This window comes from Sminthopsis crassicaudata, chromosome 5, assembly GCF_048593235.1.
Source record: "Sminthopsis crassicaudata isolate SCR6 chromosome 5, ASM4859323v1, whole genome shotgun sequence".
Taxonomy (NCBI): domain Eukaryota; kingdom Metazoa; phylum Chordata; class Mammalia; order Dasyuromorphia; family Dasyuridae; genus Sminthopsis; species Sminthopsis crassicaudata.
Window position 1 is genome coordinate 291737080 of NC_133621.1, and position 21132 is coordinate 291758211.

Sequence of the window (21132 nt, forward strand, 5' to 3'; positions counted from 1 at the left end):
CGCCGCCCCCACCTCCCTCGAAGGAGGCTGAGTCTCCCTGGCCTCTACCCCTCTGCTTCTGTTATCGATGGCCTCAGAACTTCCTTCTAACTACAATATAATTCTTTCCTCTTAAATCAGCTACCCTCCCTGGGCCTCAGTCTCCCCTCTGTAAAATGGGCGTGCGGGAGGCTTTCCGAGGGCAGTCCCAGCCCCGGACACTGAGGCAGGTTCTGCGGCCGGATGAGGCCTGGGATCGATCCGGCGCCGGGCGGAGCTCCTCTCTGCAGTCTCTCTGGTGGTGCTCAGCCCTGCCCACCCTTCCGGGGCTTTCTGCCCTAGCCGGCCATTTCCTGTAGCCCGTTTACAGAGGGGGAAACTGAGGCAGGCAGGTTAAGTGGCTTATCCGTGGTGTCGGCTCTCAGGCTCTGTCCGCGAGATCGTCCGGGGTCCGGACGGGAAGTGGAATAAGTGAGGCCTGAACCTGACTCTCCGTTGTCAAAACTTCAACCGAAATGACCTAGAAAACCACAAATTAACATCATCTAAGCTGCATTGCTTTTTAATTCATTTCGAAAACATTACCTAGGGTCAATGAGGTGCAGGAATGTGGGTTCAGATCCGGGCTTAGATGTTCTTCATCCGGGACCCGCTACAGGAGGGAATGGCCAATGATCCGGGGCCTTTGCCAAGAAAACCCAATGGGGCCGGGCGGAATCAGCACATACAGGGACCGGCGTTCCTGGAGGCACAGACGCTCCTGGAGGCACAGACGCTCCTGGAGGCACAGCCACACCTGGCTCCGTGATCCCGTGACAGTTGTGAAATTGACTGGATGGTTGTTTCTGGAAATATTCAAAGCTATTAACAAAACAAAAAAAAAGTTCTCCATTGGTTGGGGAATTGCTAAGGGGGAGAGGTGTTATTGTCAGCCTCACTTCCCAAAGTCTGAGGGCAAGACGCGGGTCAGGATGACTGGGACATCCCGGACGCAGTGGGTGACCTTGTCCTTTTTACACTCAGGTTTTTCCCTGTCGGTCTGCGGCCACACCCCTTCAGTGATTTAAGGCTGGGTAAGAAATGAGGTAAAAGATGGCCTAGTTTGCCATCACAAAAAAAAAAAAAAAAAAAAAATCAATCTTTTTAAAAAAAGGATCAGTCTGGGAAGGGGAAGAGCCTCCCTCTGGAGCTTCAGATCAGAACAGAAAACAATTGCTATTTACCCTTATTCTGACTCAAGAAAACCTAACACGCAAAACAAAAAACAAACAAACAAACAAATGAACCAGAGAGGCCCGGCTGGGGTCCATTAGCCGGTGATTTGGGTTTAAAGGTATATTCAATTGAATCACAATGGGTTCTTTCAAAGCCTGTTTTCTCAGGCCTATATTTCAAACAATCATAATCTTTGCATCAAACAGATTTCATTTTCTCAGCTTTTTGAATATATATTAGAAAGTTGAAAAAAATTAAAAGATTAAAATCTAGTTTCCGAGTCCCAAAATATCTTTCAAAATATAAGAAACCAAATGTATATTCCTTTGGACAATGTTTGCCACATGTAAGGGCAGCGCTCTCTGTGTGGTACATGAAGGAAGAAAGAGAAGGGGCGGGAGGAGGAAAAATAGCAGCGTTGTTCAATTCAACCTGGCAAGTCGGGTCCCTGACTGACTCACAGATTATTGTTCATCCTTCCTCTCAGAGAGGACAGAGGATGCTCTCAGGCCAATTAGATTTAATTGAGGCAGAATTGCAAAAGGTCATGAGTTCATTGAAAGACAAAAGTCAAGATGATTAGCCAAGGCCCAACCGGATGGGGGTCAGAGGGCAGAGGTAGATGGAAGCAGTATAGGGATGTATCTGAATACGTTGTACCATAAGAAAACACAAATATGAAACATTAAACGACACATAGCAGGCCCCCCTTTAGACTTTTCTAAGCTGAAGGATAGAAAGTGCAAAAATAATGGAATGAAAGGAGATATGAAGGAAACATTTCACACTTTTTTTAGTCAGTCTCTTTGTGACCCCATTTGGGTTTGGTAATTTTTTTTTTTGACAAAGATATTGAAGTGGTCTGATATTTTTTTCTTTCTCTAGCTCATTTCATAGTGAAGAGGGAACCCCAAAACTCTGAAAAATCCTTAAAGGAGAAAACCTTGGACTCTGACTCAGGGAGAGGATTCCACCCCAAGCACAAACAGTTTCATCTTTGTTATCTGGGTGGGGACCACTCAGTCCCCAAGCCCAAGGAATTCAATTCAAATTCTAACCCTGGAGCCAACCTGGGACTCCACCCACAAGCCCCCTTCAGCTAGTAGCCAAAAGCCCCTATTATAAAAGAGCCTCTCTTTGCAGAGGTTCCAAACATGCTAGCTACCATGCTTGGCACCCCGAGAGCCTCTGCCCGCAGGAATGTTTCCAGTGTCCTCCTCTTTCCCTAACCAGACTTTAACCTTACTTCCAATCCCCATAATAAACCTCCTTTATCAATCTATGTTGATTAACTCTGAGCCACAGAATTGCTAAGTGTCGACTTACCACTTAGTAAAAATTTAACAAATCTAGGTTTTCAGGTCTGTAATTCCTTTGCAGAGAACTGCTTGCTCCGCCCCTAGACCTCACTTTCCTTTGGGTACCCCAATCTAAACCTCATCATTTACTAAGAAAACTAAGGCAAACAGGGTAAAGTGACTTGCCTAGAATAATGCAGCTAATAAAATGTCTGAGATAGGATTTGAACTTATAAAAATGACTCTTCTGGGTTCTAAGCCCAGTGCTTGATTCACTGCACTATCTAGCTGCCCCTTTCTCATACCTTTTTTTTTTTTTTTTTTATTATTTATATATATATATATATATTTTATAATATTATCCCTTGTATTCATTTTTCCAATTTACCCCCCCTCCCTGTATTCCCTCCCCCCGACGACAGGCAATACCATACATTTTACATGTGTTACAATATAGTCTAGGTACAATACATGTGTGCCGAATATCACTTTCTTGTTGCACAATAAACATTAGAATCCGAAGGTACATGCAACCTGGGCAGACAGATATTAGTGCTAACAATTTTCATTCCCCTCCCAGTGTTTCTTCTCTGGGTGCAGCTACCTCTGTCCATCATTGATCAACTGGAAGTGAGTTGGATCTTCTTTATGTTGAAGATTTCCACTTCCATCAGAATACATCCTCATACAGCATTGTTGTTGAAGTGTACAGTGATCTTCTGGTTCTGCTCATTTCACTCAGCATCAGTTGATTTAAGTCTCTCCAGGCCTCTCTATATTCCTCCTGCTGGTCATTTCTTACCGAGCAATAATATTCCATAACCTTCATATACCACAATTTACCCAACCATTCTCCAACTGATGGACATCCATTCATCCTCCAGTTTCTAGCTACAACAAAAAGAGCTGCCACAAACATTTTGGCACATATATGTCTCTTTCCGCTCTTTAGTATTTCTTTGGGATATAATCCCAGTAGTAGCGCTGCTGGGTCAAAGGGTATGCACAGTTTGATAACTTTTTGGGCATAATTCCAGATTGCTCTCCAGAATGGCTGGATTCTTTCACAACTCCACCAGCAATGTATCAGTGTCCCAGTTTTCCCACATCCCCTCCAACATTCATCATTATTTGTTCCTGTCATCTTAGCCAATCTGACAGGTGTGTAGTGGTATCTCAGAGTGGTCTTAATTTGCATTTCTCTGATCAGTAGTGATTTGGAACACTCTTTCATGTGAGTGGATATAGTTTCAATTTCTTCCTCTGAGAATTGTCTGTTCATATCCTTTGACCATTTATCAATTGGAGAATGGTTCGGTTTCTTATAAATTAGGGTCAGTTCTCTATATATTTTGGAAATGAGACCTTTGTCAGAACCTTTGTTTTTAAAAATATTTTCCCAATTTGTTATTTCCCTTCTAATCTTGTTTGCATTAGTATTATTTGTACAGAAACTTTTTAGTTTGATGTAATCAAAATCTTCTATTTTGTGATCAATAATGATCTCTAGTTCTCCTCTGGTCATAAATTCCTTCCTCCTCCACAAGTCTGAGAGGTAGATTATCCTCTGTTCCTCTAATCTATTTATTATCTCCCTCTTTATGCCTAAATCATGGACCCATTTTGATCTTATCTTGGTATATGGTGTTAAGTGTGGATCCATATCTAATTTCTGCCATACTAATTTCCAGTTTTCCCAACAGTTTTTTCCGAATAATGAATTTTTATCCCTAATGTTGGAATCTTTGGGTTTGTCAAAGATTAGATTGCTATAGATGTACCCTTTTTTGTCCTTTGTATCTAATCTGTTCCACTGATCTACCGGTCTATTTTGTAGCCAATACCAAATGGTTTTGGTGACTGCTGCTATATAATATAGCTTTAGATCAGGTACACTTAGACCACCTTCCTCTGAGTTTTTTTTCATTAGTTCCCTTGCAATTCTTGACCTTTTATTCTTCCATATGAATTTTGTTGTTATTTTTTCTAGGTCATTAAAATAGTTTCTTGGGAGTCTGATTGGTATAGCACTAAATAAATAGATTAGTTTGGGGAGTATTGTCATCTTTATTATATTCGCTCGGCCTATCCAAGAGCACTGAATGTCTTTCCAATTATTTAAATCTGATTTTATTTTTGTGGCAAGTGTTTTGTAATTTTTCTCATATAATTCCTGACTTTTCTTTGGTAGATGGATTCCCAAATATTTTATACTCTCAACATTTGTTTGGAATGGAATTTCTCTTTGTATCTCTTGCTGTTGCATTTTGTTAGTGATATATAAAAATGCCGAGGATTTATGTGGATTTATTTTGTATCCTGCCACTTTGCTGAAATTTTGAATTATTTCTAGTAGCTTTTTAGCAGAGTCTTTGGGGTTCTCTAAGTATACCATCATGTCATCTGCAAAAAGTGATAGTTTGATTTCCTCATTTCCTACTCTAATTCCTTGAATCTCTTTCTCGGCTCTTATTGCCGAGGCTAGCCTTTCTAGTACTATATTGAATAGTAATGGTGATAGTGGGCAACCTTGTTTCACTCCTGATCTTACTGGGAAAGGTTGCAGTTTATTTCTATTGCATATTATGCTTACTGACGGTCTTAAATATATACTCCTGATTATTCTAAGGAATAATCCATTTATTCCTATACTCTCAAGAGTTTTTAGTAGGAATGGATGTTGGATTTTGTCAAATGCTTTTTCTGCATCTATTGAGATGATCATATGGTTCTTATTAATTTGATTATTAATATGGTCAATTATATTAATAGTTTTCCTAATATTAAACCAGCCCTGCATTCCTGGAATAAATCCTACTTGATCATAGTGTATTATCTTGGAGATGATTTTCTGAAGTCTTTTTGCTAATATCTTATTTAAGATTTTAGCATCAATATTCATTAAGGAGATTGGTCTATAATTTTCTTTCTCAGTTTTCGATCTACCAGGTTTAGGTATCAGTACCATGTCTGTGTCATAAAAGGAGTTTGGTAGGACTCCTTCATCCCCTATTTTTTCAAATAATTTATATAACATTGGGGCTAATTGTTCTTTAAATGTTTGGTAGAATTCACATGTGAATCCATCTGGCCCTGGGGATTTTTTCCTGGGGAGTTGATTAATAGCTTGTTCTATTTCTTTTTCTGAAATGGGACTATTTAAGCAATTTATCTCCTCCTCTGTTAATCTAGGGAGCCTATATTTTTGGAGAAAGTCATCCATTTCACTTAAGTTATCAAATTTATTGGCATAAAGTTGGGCAAAGTAACTCCTTATTATTTCTCTAATTTCCTCTTCATTGGTGGAAAGATCCCCCTTTTCATTTGTAAGACTATCAATTTGATTTTCCTCTTTCTTTTTTTTGATCAAATTTACCAAAGGTTTATCTATTTTATTGGCTTTTTCATAAAACCAACTCTTGGTTTTATTTATTAATTCAATAGTTTTTTTACTTTCAATTTTATTGATTTCTCCTTTTAATTTTTGTATTTCGAGTTTAATTTTTGGTTGGGGGCCCTTTCTCATACCTTAAGGAAACCTATTTTGTTTTTAATTTTTGGGGGGGTGGGAAGGACTACTTCATCTCATTGTTTTCAGGGACACACAGTAGTGACCCTGCCAGATTCTACTATTAATGTCTCAAGGTATAAGGAATAATCTTTTTTCTAGTGATCCCAGCCCAGGGGAAGTGATGAGTTCAGGGGATCAATTTCTAGTTTCAAATTTAAGATGGATGTAGGCACTAAATGTTGGGGGTTCAGTCATTGAAGAATTCACAATGGCCTTTCTCTTTGACGAAAGATAAGTTTATTTAGGAGAAGAGGTTACAAACAAAATGAATGAATTGGGAGACTATATATGAATAAAAAGTCCATTGTTGGTGGACTTGTGAACTGATCCAACCATTCTGGAGAGCAATATGGAACTGCATCCAAAGAGCTATCAAACTATGAAAATCCTTTGATCCAACAGTGTCTCTACTGGGTCTGTCTCCCAAAGAAATCATAAAAGAGGGGAAAGGATGCACATGTGCAAAAATGTTTATAGCAGCCCTTTTTGTAATGGAAAGGAACTGAAAAGTGAGTGGAAGTCCATCAGCTAGGGAATGACTGAATGAGTTATGGTATATGAATGATGTGGAATATTATTGTTCTGTAAGACATGACCAGCAGGATGATTTCAGAGAGACCGGGAGAGACTTACATCAACTGATGCTGAGTGTAATGAGCAGAACCAGGAGATCATTGTACACAGCAACAAGATTAAACTTTGATCAATTCTGATAGGCAAGGCTCTTTTACATAGCAAAGTGATTAAGGCCAGTTTCAATTGTCTTATCATCTGTGAGAGCCTTCTTACCCAGAGAGAGAAATATGGGGACTCTATAGGGATCACAGTATAGTTCACCTTTTTTTGTTATTTGCTTTTTTTTCTTTCTCACTTTTTTTTCCTTTTTGATTTGATTTGATTTGATTGATAAATGTGGAAATATATATATAGATATATAGATATATTTATATCTATATATCTATATATATATATATAAAGAGAGAGAGAAGAATTGTATATGTTTAACACATATTGTATTACTTGATGTCTAAGGGAGGGGGTGAGGGGAATAGAGGGAGAAAAAAATTTGGAATTCTGGAACAAGATTTTGGTTAAACTTATGTAGGAATGAGCTAAATTCTAAACCTAATCTCTGTTCTTAATATATCTTTAAAGTCAATAATTCTTTGTAAAAACTACCCGGTGGAACTATGCTCAACAAGTTGTCAAACTGTACATACCCTTTGATCCAGCAGTGTTACTACTGGGTTTATATCCCAAAGAGATCTTAAAGGGACAGGGACACACATGTGCAAAAATGTTTGTAACAGCCCTTTTTTGTAGTGGCTAGAACCTGGAAACTGAGTGGAGGTCCATCAATTGGAGAATGGTTGGGTAAATTATGGTCTATGAATGCTATGGAATATTATTGTTCTGTAAGAAATGACCAGCAGGAGGAATACAGAGAGGCCTGGAGAGACTTACATCAACTGATGTTAAGCTAAATGAGCAGGAGATCATTATATACTTCAACAACAATATTATGAATGTTGCTCTCTTCAACAATGAGATGATCCAAACCAGTTCTAATTGTTCAGTAATGAAGAGAATCAGCTACACCCAGAGAGAGGACTGTGGGAAATGAGTGTGGACCACAACATAGCATTTCCACTCTTTCTTTATTGTTTGCTTGCATTTTTGTTTTCTTCTCAGATTTTTTTACCTTCTTTCTAGATCTGATCTTTCTTGAGCGACAAGATAACTGTATAAATGTGTATACATATATTGTATTTAACATCTACTTTAACATATTTAACATGTATTGCACTACCTGTCAGCTAGGGGAGGGGGTGAGGGAGGGAGGGGAAAAGTTGGAACAGAGGTTTTGCTAGGGTCAATGTTGAAAAACTACCCATGCTTATGTTTTGTAAATAAAAAGCTATTAAAAAAATAAAATAAAAAACACTACTAAGAGAAGGAGAAGGGGGACAGGAGATAAAGTAGTGGGTGGGGTGAATAAAAAAAAAAAACACAGGATGAAGGACGGTGTGGAAAGAGAAAACAAAAGTATATACAAGGGAGAAAATACAATGGAGGTAAATACAGACCTGGTAATGGAAATTGTTCATGTGAATGGGATGAACTCCCCCATAAAACAGAAGCAAATAGCAAAGTGGATTAAAAAAACAGAATCCTACAATATGTTGTTTACAAGAGGACTATGGGAACTGAATGTGCATCAGAACATAATTTTTTCACATTTTTTGTTATTTTCTTATTTTTTTTCCTCTTTTTATCTGTGTTTTCTTTTTCATCAAGATCAATGTGGAAACGTATTTAGAATTGCACATGTTTAACTTATATTGAATTACCTGCTGTTTAGAGGAGGGAGAAAAATTTGGAATACGAGATTTTGCAAAGGTGAACGTTGAAAACTATCTTTGAATCTAATTAGAAAAATAAAATACTATTAGAAATTTTTAAAAAGTGAAAAAAAAAAACTACCCAATGTTGAAGTGGTAATATGAAGTAGATTTGGTAGCACATAATGGTTAGTAACACAAAGAAATTATATCATAGACATTTATCACAAGTAAGAAAGATTTGCCATTTATTAGGTGAACTGGAAGTGTCAGCCACTAACCCCCTAAAAATAAGAGGACACTGCCACTGGGGGCTCAAGCCCCAAAGTATTTCTCAGAGTACCTGAAAACCTTAAGATTCCTGTCTGAGAGACAATAAGATCAGAACATTCAAGTTGTAAACGTAAACACTGTGAAGGCAAGAACTGTTTCTTTTTTTCTCTGTACCCCCAGGTCCCAGGACAGTGCCTGACACATTGCACTTGCTTCATATACTTATATATCCATTACTATATCTCTCTAGGAGGTAGAGAGTTGGGGGTAGAGAGAGTAGAAAGCTGTTGATTTAGTTAGAAATTTTTCGTTAGGAAGGTTAGGCAAGTAACAGTATATTTTTTAAAATAATTTTTAAAAAATTTAAAGGAAGCCAAGAAGTGTCTTTCGGATCTAAGTGTTTCCTTCTACACCTTAACGAGAGCCTGCCGCAAGGTAAACGATCAAGGGCCTCCTGAAATGTCATGTTGTCTTTGGCTGTGAAATGAAACCATGGCTGCCAATGCTTTGTTTCTCCAAGTGAATCCAGTTAAGCCATCCCTCCATTTACCAGCAACTTCCTTAAATCTTCTGCCTTCATTCTACTGCTGAAATATCAATATTTACCCCTCAATTCTTCCTGGATTATCTCAGCTTACTCTCCCTGAAAAATTAATGTTTGGGGACCACCTAAAAACTATGATCCTTAGGACCCTCTACTGACATTCCATTCCTTTAATCCCTGTCCCCTAAAAGGCAGAGAAGGAGGCTGTGTTGTAATTATTGATTGGGTCTTGGCTAACTAATGCTTTGTGACCCCATTTGGGATTTTTTTTGGCAAAAATATTGAAGTGATTTACCACTTCTTTCTCCAATGCATTTAATAGATGAAGAAACTGAGGCAGAGTGAAATGTCTTGTCCAGGATTGTATAACTAGGAAGTATCTGAGGCAAGTTTTGAACTCCAGGCCCAAAGAAGGGTACTACGTAGAAATTGCATTTTTTTTAAACTTTTTTTTTGTTTCAGAGATTATTCTACATCCCACTCCCACCCCTATCCTTGAATTCACAATCTGGTTTTGTCCTTTTTCTTTAATAACAGCTTCTTATTTTCAAAATACATACAAAGATAGTTTTCATCATTCACCCTTGCAAAACCTTGGGTTCCATATTTTTCACCGAGAACCAAGTTTTTCCCATCACAACATATATATTCCTGGCATACATTTTATTGATTCCAACTCAGTTCTCTATCTGGGGGTATACAGGAATCAGGGAGAACCTATGATTAAAACTATGATTAAATTGTCTGTGACATCTTTTACATTTCAGAAATGGACAATCTAAATTTGAGCTTGATTAATTGGTGTGTTGAGTCTAGATAAAAATAAATAAATAAATAGATAGATAAATAAATAAATGAACTGTTTATCTGCCCCTCTCCCTCTCCACCCCCATTTTGGTAATAGAGTTAAATGACCTGCCCAGTATCAGGCCTCTGAAACCAATGAACTCAGATTCAGTTAATTCAAATTGAGCTTAAAAGTTTGTATGTATAAAAATCTGCCTCCCCAATCCAGTTCTTAAATATTTACTTAGCACACCCTTTTTTGTTCTATAAACATTGTTGTTTCAGTCTATTTTCAGTCTTCATAGTTCTCTCTCTAGATGCGGATGGCACTTCCCACCAAAGTTTATTGATATTGCCTTGGATCACTGAATTGTTAAGAAGAGCTTAGTCTTAGTTGATCGCCACACAATCTTGTTGCAGTGTACAATATTTCCCTGTTTCTTCTTGCTTTTCTCAGCAGAGCTTACTTTCTAATGGGGAAAATGTTATGCAAATTATGACCAGAGAAAAGGAAATGACATCTATGTTTTAGCTGGAAAAAAAAAACAAAAACCAAGTTCAAGTTGAATGGTCTCAATTTTCTTTATAAGACTAAGAGAGGAAAACAAAAAAGAGACAATGAAGGTAGGGACTGAGAAAGTCTTCCCTTTTGGGGAGGGAAGAGGTGGTTTGGAAGAGTTTTTATTGGGAGTGAGATAAGGAATAAATTTGGGTGGAAAAGTTGACTGCCTAGCCAATCATTATCATACGGAAATGAAGAAAAGGGATTACAGAAAAACCTTCTAGCTTGCCCACAATCTTTCAGATCCGGAAACTAATCTCTGAATGGTTTCAATTTCATTTTCTGAACTCCTCACTTGAGAGTTTTTGTCAGAAAGGGCACAGTATTTCAAACCAGGGAGCCTGGAACTAAAACTCAGTTTTGCCACCATCTTCCTGACTGACCTCAAGAATGTAATTCTACCTCTCTAGAATTCAGTATTTTTGCTCTTAAATGAGGGGGATGGAATAAATCAGAGGTTTTTAACTTTTTTTTCATTTCCTGGTCCCCTTTGACAGTATGGAAAGAAAATCTCTGGACTCCGTCTTAGAATAATGTTTTTAAATGCATAAAAAAAAGAAGAAAAAAAAACATAGGATTTCAAAGAAGATCAATTAGTTTGAAATAATTATCAATTTTTATTAAAGTTCATAGATACTGCATTAAGAATCCTTGGACTAGATCTCAATGGTCTCTTGTAAATATAAACTATTGTCTTATGAGGGGGCTGGATTAGAGGCTTAATAAGGTCCCCCCCCCCTTTTTTTTTTGGTACTGAGGCAATTGGGGTTAAGTGATTAAGTGACTTATCTCTGTCACACAGCTAGGAAGTCTTAAGTGTCTGAGGTCAAATTTGAACTAGATTTCAGGGCTGTTGCTCTATCCACTGTGCACCTAGCTGCCCCAAAGGTCCCTTTCAATTCACAATTCTATGATTCTAATTTTCCCATGCTTGGGGATTCTCTAAAATGTTATATCCTCCAAGAATGGGAATTCCCAAAGAATGGGAAGAATTTTCTGTTCATCACCAAATGTAAAAGAAAAAAAAAAACCCAAAATGTTTACTGTATACAAGGCACAATTCAAAGGTAAAAGCTAATTATTATCCTCCGTTTGATTAATAGTGAGGCTCAGGGGGGGGGCAGCTAGGTGGTGCAGTGGATAGAGCACCAGCCCTGAATTCAGGAGGACCCGAGTTCAAATCTGGTCTTAGACACTTAACACTTCCTAGTCGTGTGACCCTGGGCAAGTCACTTAACCCCAGCCTTAGAAAAAGAAAAAAAAATAGTGAGGCTCAGGGATAATAATAATATTAGGACCAGCAATCCCTTCCCAAAGTCTAGGGAGGCCAGAAGTAGGCAGTCACTCTCTGAGTAAATAGCAGTAAATATGTGTGAGTTGGGAGAGTGAATCCAAAATGGATGACATACAGATTCTAATAGGATATAAGAAGTGAAGGTCAAAAAGGACATGTGTCAGTGGAGTGCTCTAAGAATACTTGAGATGAGAGAGAACACTTTCCCCTGGAGAATGAAGGAAGGCTAAGTGAAAGAAGCTGGCCCGAGTTAAGCCTTGAGAAAAGTATTCAAGGAAAAAGAGTTGGGTAAAAATGAATTTCAACCTTTGGGAATAAGTGAAGATTGGAGATGGAGTTCAGCATTCAGGGAGCTGCTAGTAATTCAGTTTGACTTGAAGGTCGACTGCATAAATAGGTAAGAAAAATGAAATAAGACTAGGAGGGGAAGTAGGAACCAGTGTAAGAGCCTTAAACGACAAATTTGCATCTTCTCCTAAAGGAAAAAAGGAAGTTACCTAACTAGTTAATCTTTTGCTTTGTCAAGAAATATATTTATACAGTAGCAGCAATATTATGTGATCAACTATAATAGACTGAGCTCTTCTCAATAATAAAATTATCTCAAAGGATATGAACAGACAATTTTCAGATGATGAAATTAAAACTATTTCCACTCATATGAAAGAGTGTTCCAAATCACTATTGATCAGAGAAATGCAAATTAAGACAACTCTGAGGTATCATTACACACCTGTCAGATTGGCTAAGATGACAGGAACAAATAATGATGAATGTTGGAGGGGATGTGGGAAAACTGGGACACTGATACATTGTTGGTGGAGTTGTGAAAGAATCCAACCATTCTGGAGAGCAATTTGGAACTATGCCCAAAAAGTTATCAAACTGTGCATACCCTTTGACCCAGCCATACTACTATTGGGCTTATACCCCAAGGAACTACTAAAGAAGGGAAAGGGACCTGTATGTGCCAAAATGTTTGTGGCAGCCTTTTTCATAGTGGCTAGAAACTGGAAGATGAATGGATGTCCATCAATTGGAGAATGGCTGGGTAAATTATGGTGTATGAATGTTATGGAATATGATTGTTCTGTAAGAAATGACCAACAGGAGGAATACAGAGAGGCTTGGAGAGACTTACATCAACTGATGCTGAGTGAAACGAGCAGAACCAGAAGATCATTATACACTTCAACAATGATACTGTACGTGGATGTATGCTGATGGAAGTGGATTTCTTCAACATAGAGAAGAACTAATCCAATTCCAATTGATTAATGATGGACAGAACCAGCTACATCCAGAAAAGGAACACTGGGAAATGAATGTAAACTGTTATTTTTACCTTCTGAATCCAATTCTTCCTGTGCAACAAAAAATTCGGTTCTACACACATATATTGTATCTAGAATATACTCTAATATATTTAACATGTATAAGACTGCCTGCCATCTGGGGGAGGGGGTTGGGGGAGGAAGGGAAAAAATCTGAATAGAAGTAAGTGCAAGGGATAATGTTGTAAAAAATTACCCATGCATATGTACTGTCAAAAAAAATTATAATTATAAAATAAAATAAAAATTAAAAAAAAAAATAATAAAATTATCGGGCCAGCTAGGTGGCGCAGTGGATAGAGCACCACCAGCCCTGAATTCAGGAGGACCCGAGTTCAAATCTGGCCTCAGACACTTAACACTTCCTAGCTGTGTGACCCTGGGCAAGTCACTTAACCCCAGCCTCAGGGGAGGGGAAAAAATTATAACAATAAAATTATCCAAGACAATTTCAAAAGACTCGTGATGGAAAATGCTATCCACATCCAGAGAAAGAACATACTATTTTCACTTTCCCCCTCTTCTCATGGTATTTCCCTATTGCTTTGATTGTTCTTTCACAACATGACCAATATATTAATATGTTTACCAGGATTCTACAAGAATAATCTATACGAGATTGCTTGTTCTTTTAGGGAGGGGAGAGAAAAAATTTGTAGCTCAAAATCTTACAAAGATGAATGTTGAAAATTGTCTTTATATGTAATTGGGAAAAAAAACTACTCTCAAGTGCAGAAAAATTCAAAAGCCAAAAATTGTACTTATAGTAATATAGTATTGATCCTTGTAATCAATGAAAAGATGGGGAAAGGATAAGAAATAATCCCAAAGGAGACATCTGTGAGTTAAATCCCAGGGAAGACCTGTAAGGGAACATTCTCTTACTGGCACAGTGTAAATGAACCAGTGCCAAAGGGCAGAGGACAGGGTACGATTTGTTCCGGCCTTTTTCTCTTACCCTGCCCTCTCTCTCTCTCTTTTTCCCTCTTCTATTTAGAACATTTCATCAGTTTGACAATCTGATTGCAAACTGTTCCAAAGACTCTAAGACACTGGTCTCACTGGAATGAAAATACTCATTTCATGCAGACCTAAAATCTGGATCCATCTTTTGAAAATCAGGAGGGATACAGATGATATTTTATTTTCCTGGAAAGTTTTGATAAGAAAATAGAAATGATTAACAGAAGCACAGCCAGTAAAGAATTCATTTCAAATTGTTCTCAAAGGGGAAATTTAATCTCAGGGACAAGGCTTGGTTTTCTGACAGGACATAGCAAGGTGAGGCTGTCCACAGCCTCCACAGGGGTTTGACATGATTTGGGTTTCTGACTAGATTACCTCCACATAGGGTGGGACCATGAAGTTAAACTGAACTCTATCCGAGCCTTTTCCTGCCTGCCACAGGGAGCAATCAATAATTCATTCATTCTCTGCCAACCTCACCCAATTATTCAGGACCTCATAGATCTGAGCCTCCCAATCCCACCCAGACTGGAAGTACAGGAGTTCCAATCCAGTTTGATCTGCCCAGGAGCAGTGACCTGCTTGATCCTGGCTCCCTGCTCCTGAAGTTCACCACAGGAACACAGAAATCGGTGCTGACCCTTAATGGCTTAACTCACTGCACTTCAGGACTCCGGATATGGGTTTGGACAATCTCAGCCTCCCCAACTGCTGGATCTGTGTAACCATGTCTAGCTTGGTCATTATATCCAGGTTAACTGTTTTATTTTTATGGTTCTTTCCATTTATATTGTGGTTACTCTATGCACTTATATACTTCATTCTGAATCCACCAGTGCTTTGGTCCAGCTCCAGGAGACCCTTCTCTTGGGTTTCCAACTGGGCTCCTGATGATGACAATTCTATCCAGCTAGTCCAGACACAAAAGTGGTACCTCCTTCTTGACCCCCCTAATGTTCCAACTGCCCTTTCACATAGGACTTTCATTGAGACTTTAACAGTGTCTGCTACATAGAAATGACAAGATATCTTGGGGTTTATGGGCTAGATTTTTTTCTTAAGGATCAGGCCTCAAACCCATATCATTCTGTCTCTCATTGACTGGCCAACAATAGGTCCCAGGCCAAGCTCACTTAGGTCACTCAGAGTCACTTATATTCACTCAGAGTGAATATAAATAGCATTTGTTAGAAACCCTAAGAGTGCTCCCAGATTTATTACTTTTTTTTCCCCTAGATTAATTACATTATTTAATTGACTAGGTTTAAAAAAAAAAAAAAAAAAAAGGCCATTTTTCCTCCTCAAATCTTATCTAACTTTAATCACTGAATGGGTGTTGCCTGAGACCTGTTAAACAGGTAGCTTAAAATAGCCAAGGTCTCCCAAAGAATCCAGGGCCATAGTCAGTCATCCAGATCTAAATCTTACCACCATAGCCAGGAGGGGAAAGTGAAGTAGGTGACTTTGCACAGACCTCTCTCACTTAAGTCCAATTCACTTGCATGTCATCGTATCATCTTCCCAATCTCATGAATGTCTTTGAGAAACACCACCATCATCCCACCAACTGTTCCAATTCTGGAAACAATTGTCAAATCAATATTGCCCTTCTTAGTGTAATGGGGCACTGGCCAAAGCCAGCCCAGCCGTCAGGAAGACCATGGCATGCTCACCTTGATGCAATCCTCCACCTGCCCTTCAGAACACATGCTGGTTTTCTCCAACTGGTCCTGGTCCTGTTATTAGTCATGAGCAAAGCTTTTAAGTGGGCTTCTAACCTGGAACTGCACAAACATACAAAAGGTCCCAAGACATTTGTTCCTCCTTCTCCTTCAACTGAGGGGGAGAAACTGAGAGTCCTGTTCTTGCCTTCAGCACCAGAATTAAAACAAAGACCTAAAAATGTTTTTCAAGTTTTTAAATTGATTGCTATTGTTTCTGTTCCTAATGTATTTAATTTTCCCTGCATTAAGTGAGAGAATATGGAATTCAAAACGCACCCAACCCTTTGAGCAACTCGATTTATAGAGCCGATCAGGAAGACTTGTGTTCAGATTGTATCTCTTACTATATATTACTTCTATAACAATGGAAAATTGTCCCTAGAAATGAGTATGGTGTTTAAAAAGGTCAAGAGACATAAGTTCAGCATAATTTAATCACTTTATTAATAAGGCTAGGATGTTACTAATAAAAAGAAGTCAATGACATCCTCAAATGTCAAAGATCACTCAAGACAGTGGGCTCATAGGTTCTATGCTCGTCGAAGATCTGGTGGCAATTCTGATTGATTAAGAACTAATGAGAAAATTAATAGTATAATGAGATGTGGGTTTATTCTTGGGGGTAAATGACATGGAACCTCCAAGTCTTGATCAAAGAGATTCATCAAGATATAAATCAAAGAGGTAATCCACTTCTAAGCCAGACCTGTCAGACTGATGGGGTGCAGCTTTTAGAGGAAATGTCACAATGATCCTGAGGCTCCCTGACCTTAGGAATTGTTCTAACCATGTTTTTTTCTTCTGGATGCATTTTAAAATCTTTCCAGGTAACAAAATCTAGCTCACAGAACAAACATGACACAGACACTGCACAGAGATGCAGACACAAACAAAGACGACATAGAAGAGAATTATCTGATCTTTGCCAAAAGCCAGAAAATTTCTATTGTAATAATGCCTCACTCCTTCCAGAGATGGTTAAATAGATGACAAAATGGGGTAGGGGATAGAGCACTGGTCCTGAAGTCAGGAGGACCTCAGTTCAAATCTGACTTCAGATACTTAACGCTTCCCAGCTGTATGACCCTGGGCAAGTCACTTAACCCCAATTGCTTCAGGGGAGGAAAAAAAAGTTGGCAAAGGTTCCTTAGTTCTTTGCCTAAAGTTATCCTATAATAAATACCTTACCTCTTCTGGCATCCAAGGGAGGGTAAAAAGGTGGCAGATATTCCCTAGCTAGGAGGGAACTATAATAGGAATTTCAAGAATCTGAAATGTCCAGTCAAGGAAAATTTGCTATGTGGAGCTCAAGATGACCCAGATAAGCCTTTCCCGGGTGCTTTGGGTGTCCAGCTGTAGGACTGAGGGAGAAAAGAATGGGGAGCTTACCTTGACAAAGAGGGAATAAAGCCAGGGTAGACAAGACTTTCTCTGTATGGGTCACCAAATATTGAAGTTCAAAGGAGATCCCAAAAGACTAATGTCACAAAATATCTCAAAAAAAATTTGCAGGCTTCAACATTGCATTTTCACTCTTTGTGTTGTGGTTTGCTTGAATTTTATTTTCTTTCTCATTTTTTTTTTCCTTTTTGAACTGATTCTTCTTGTGCAGCAAGATAATTGTATAAATATATGCCTATATTGGATTTACATATATATATATATATATATATATATATATATATGTAAGGTTTCCCAAGGGTCAATGTTGAAAAATCATCCTGTTTTGAAAATAAAAAAAACTTCAATTAAAAAAAAAAAGAAAAAAATAATTTGTGAGCTTGAATCCACCTCCAAGTCAAGGGTCAAAGTTTCTTATAATTGTAACACTAATTAAAGCAGGCTAAATTCCAAAAGAAGTTAGCAGAGAACCAGGAACAAGAAGATAAATTTATAGGAAAAAGTTGGAGAGCTTGGGTGTTTCATGTTATTTATTTCCAAATTTTATGGCCTATAGGTAGGTTTGAGGAGTGGTCTATTCACTATTGTCTCAGGAAATTTATTATCACTGACCAACAGATTGTTTATTTGACAGTCAGCAGTGTTTTAGGTTTATAGTCCTAAAGCCAGGGGCCTCAGGATTACTGCTATATCTTTGCTAAAAGCTAGGGGAAGAAATATATATAACTATATTACTATAGCATTCCTAAGGTTCAGAGACTTTAGGATTGTTGACAGATTGTTAGATAGAGCATTAGCATTCCCAGGGAGCTTCAGGATTATTGCAACATTTCCCCTAGAAGTTAGTTGCACCCCATGAAGATCTAACTCAATAAACAGGAAATCACTAATTCTCTCAGACAGGTTAGATAAATCTTTTCCCAAAATTTCAAATCCAGACTGGTTGATTCCTGAATAAGAGAATAGAAAAGGGGGAAAACCATTGTTTTGTTTTAATAATTAGTTATTAATATGAGAAAAAAACGTTTCTTTTATGTTTTATAAGTCACGAATGTAAAGAGTCTTCAAAGAGATGAAATTCTAAATGTAGACCCTTTCCACGACATCCCAAATTTCTTAGGGATTTTAAATACTTTTATTTTTTTGAATGCAGGAAAGATTTATTTTACATTCTTGCAAGAATTGGTGCCTAGGTGAGTAGACACACCTTTGGGACTCCAAAGGCAGCATTTTATTTCCTATCCTGAACCACAAGACCCTCCCCTCATTCCTCATTAATTGTATGTTACAGAAGTTACAGAACATGAATCTCCACCCCTTTGTTACATAGCCAGTCCCTTCTTCCAAGGAGTTTACATTCTAGAAGGGCAATGCAAATAGAGGAGGGCTAAGGACAAAGAACAAAAGACTTTTTTTTCAGAGATTTGAAATATTTTGAGAAGATTCCTGGGATCTATTCGGAGTGTTCTTGCTTGTTAGGAAAAGGAACTTTTAAGTTTTAGTGTGCCCAAAATCTAGAATATACTGTAATGTTTCTCTCAATAGGGATAGGAATCAGACCTATGATTGCATTGGTATAGAGAATTTCCTAAAGAGAAAACTCCTTCTAGCAATGAAGATCAGCACTTTCTTTGCAATTTATAATCTTAGAGAGTCTGGGACATCTTGCCAATGTGAGTCAAAGATGGACTTGAACTCAGACCTTCCTGGATGGAAAGACCAGCTCTCTCTCCTCTTTACCAAGCTACCTGACAAAATAATGGATATTTAAGAAATTTTTGATGGTTAACTGATTGATTTTTGGATGGGGCAGGATCTTGGAGATTTGGCCCAAGAGAAGAAATGAGGCTGAAAAATAATTCAAATTGAATAAGGGTAATGAGATTGGAGGGGGGGGGGCAGGAAGAGAATATAACTAGATAAGAAAAATTAAAAGAGTAGAAATGGGGGCAGCTAGGTGGTGCAGTGGATAGAGCACCAGCCCTGAATTCAGGAGGACCCCAGTTCAAATCTGATCTCAGACACTTAACACTTCCTAGCTGTGTGACCCTGGGCAAGTCACTTAACCCCAGCCTTGGGGGGAAAAAAATCTACTATGTAAAAGAGTAGAAATGAATTGGAGCCACCATCTGGGCCCCACATTTTCTGTTCCCAGACTCTGTCCTAGAAGAGACTTCAGAATTCATCTCATTGAAACTCTTCATTTTAACCCACATGTGCAAAAATGTTTGTGGCAGCCCTTTTTTTGCAAAGGCAAGAAACTCTTCATTTTACACAGAAGGGATTTGAGATCTAGTAAGGACTTGACCTAGGTCACTAAGTCATGGAAAACCTAGGGCCTCTGAACTCAAATTCACTGTTCTTTCCATTGTACTGCCTTAGAATTGATGGGGTGTAGGGTTTTTATTTTGAAAAAGAGAAAGTAAAGCCAGACTCTCCCTGAATGGGCAAGCAAATACAGGGGCTGAACAAAAATATTGGGGTGTTGGGAGGTATCCCAAAAGAATCTATAGGCTTAGATCATTTCCAAATCAAGAGTTAAAAGATTTTATTATCATCAAGCCATTATCATTATCATTATCAACTAGTGGGCTAAGTTCTACTAATTCCTTTAAGGGAATTTGTATCACCATTAACAAGGGGAAAGACAAGAATAACTTGATGCCATAAGGCAGGCAAAGTTCCTAATGACCCCCACCATTAATGAGGGTGGGGGGAATATTCAGGTTAAGTTTCCTAGTATAACTTACAATTGACAAGGGGAAGATGCCATAAGATGGGCTAAGTTCCTAATGAACTTGGCTGCCGTAAAATGGAAAGAGTTCCTAATGGACAAGATCTAAGTAGCAATACCTAGTTTGAATAAATATATGACAAATTCACAGTGGCCATTCTCTTTGCCAAAAGGTAGGCTTATTTAGGAGAAGAGGTCACAGCCAAAACAAGAGGTAAAATAAGCACTGGGAGTAGCAAATATGAAAGAACTGGGAGAGAAAATAGGATTACAAAGGGATATGCTATGAGATCTGGGTATACTATTAGATCCATCAGGAGTTTAACAGACTAACCAGAGTTAGGTATAGTAAGGAGAAAGACGCCTTTAAAGGGGAGGCACAAGGATGGGGAGAGAGAGGGTATCTCATAGTGGCTTAGTTCTGGAAAGAATTTAGCAAAGTTCTTCATCAAAAGCAGATCTTTTATAAGGGAAATGCAGCCTTGGGGATTTTTCAGAAAAACAGGGAAGTAAAAATGGGAACCCAGAGGGAGGGATCAGGGAACCAGATGGAATGCACTTGGAAGAATGAGTGCCAGACCTGTCTAAAGATATGCTAATCAATATCTTAAAGGTTGTTTGAGGGACGAGTTCCATCCTCACAATCACTCTATACAAACAAGATAGTCTGGGAATTGATTATGCCTGAAAAGAACTGGTTGGGCTTCTTCCTGATAAGGGAAGGGAGTCATTAATGAACCTACAATTAACAAGGGGGAAGAGGAGTACCTTATGTAATGTGGATATAACAGTATTATATAATACATAATTATATTATGTTATATATTATATATTATGTTATATAGCTTGGTGTCCAGACTGGATACAATAACTGTGGGGTGAGACAAGATAATCTTGCCAATGCAAGGAATTCAAGAAAGGCCCACTTAAGGACAAGATAATCCTGTAGATATCCCTCCTTGCTTGCCTCTGAAATGGATTATCTTCCAACTGTGGAAATTCAGCTAAAGTCAAAGGTCACCTTGAGGACCACAAACACCCTCTCCAGTCAATGCCCTTCCATGTGGCAAGACTAGCTACCAAAAATGTGAGGAAACTCAAAGTGAACT

General features: G+C 38.3%; 1 protein-coding gene across 1 annotated transcript in view; it reads right to left on the reverse strand.

Moving 5' to 3' along the window:
* Positions 1 to 940, reverse strand: part of SLC41A2 (solute carrier family 41 member 2) — a 131891-nt gene extending 130951 nt beyond the window's left edge. The window contains exon 1 of the mRNA XM_074271458.1: positions 565 to 940. The gene's annotated coding sequence lies outside the window, so the exon portion shown is untranslated. The remainder of the gene's footprint in view (positions 1 to 564) is intronic.
* Positions 941 to 21132: the final 20192 nt, after the last annotated feature.